The following is a 722-nucleotide window of genomic DNA, read 5'->3' as shown; positions in this document are numbered from 1 at the left end:
AGATGGGGGCGTGGGGACCCCCGCAGGTCAGCGCTGCCCCCGGTGTTCCCGCAGACACCGGGGATGACGCCAGGAAGGCGCGGCGCGTCCAGCAGAGCAAGAACTGGACCTTCCCCAACGCCAAAGCCTGCGGTGCTGCCGACCCCTTCGTGTGCCCCCCCGGGGGGCTGGAGGGGCTGCATCGGCCTGTGCAGGTAAGGGCAGCTTGGGGGACCCTGGAGAACCCAAAAACCTTGGGGTGGGGTCCCTAAAACTCCAGAGTAAGGACAGTGAAACTCTGGAGCAGGAGCCCAAAACCTTGAGGTGGGGTCCCCAAAACTAAGGACACTGAAACTCTGGAGCAGGAGCCCAAAACCTCGGCAGAGGGACCCCAGACCCTCCCTCCTTTGCTGTGGGGAGGAAGAGGATGTGGGGGGAACACTCCCCAGAGTTCTGTGATCATGGGGAGGATTTAAAGTGGCCCTGGGTGGGTACAGAGTTCCCCAGCACCGAGAAGTGACAGATGCACTGTCTGCCACAAGCAGCCCCTCCAGCCCACGCTGTCCCTCCCCAGGCCCCCGTGTGCAGCCCGGGGGGACATCGAGGGGCATCCCCGGAGGTTCCCCCACCTCTGCCCCCCGCCCTGAGCGCCAGCAGCAGCCGGACCCCCAGCGCCTCAGATGTGGGGGACGAGGGCAGCACGGAGGCGCGCTCCCGGGATGGAGGGCACGGCCCCGCCCGGC

This window comes from Geospiza fortis, unplaced genomic scaffold (assembly GCF_000277835.1).
Source record: "Geospiza fortis unplaced genomic scaffold, GeoFor_1.0 scaffold599, whole genome shotgun sequence".
Lineage (NCBI taxonomy): Eukaryota > Metazoa > Chordata > Aves > Passeriformes > Thraupidae > Geospiza > Geospiza fortis.
This window is presented reverse-complemented; position numbering follows the sequence as displayed.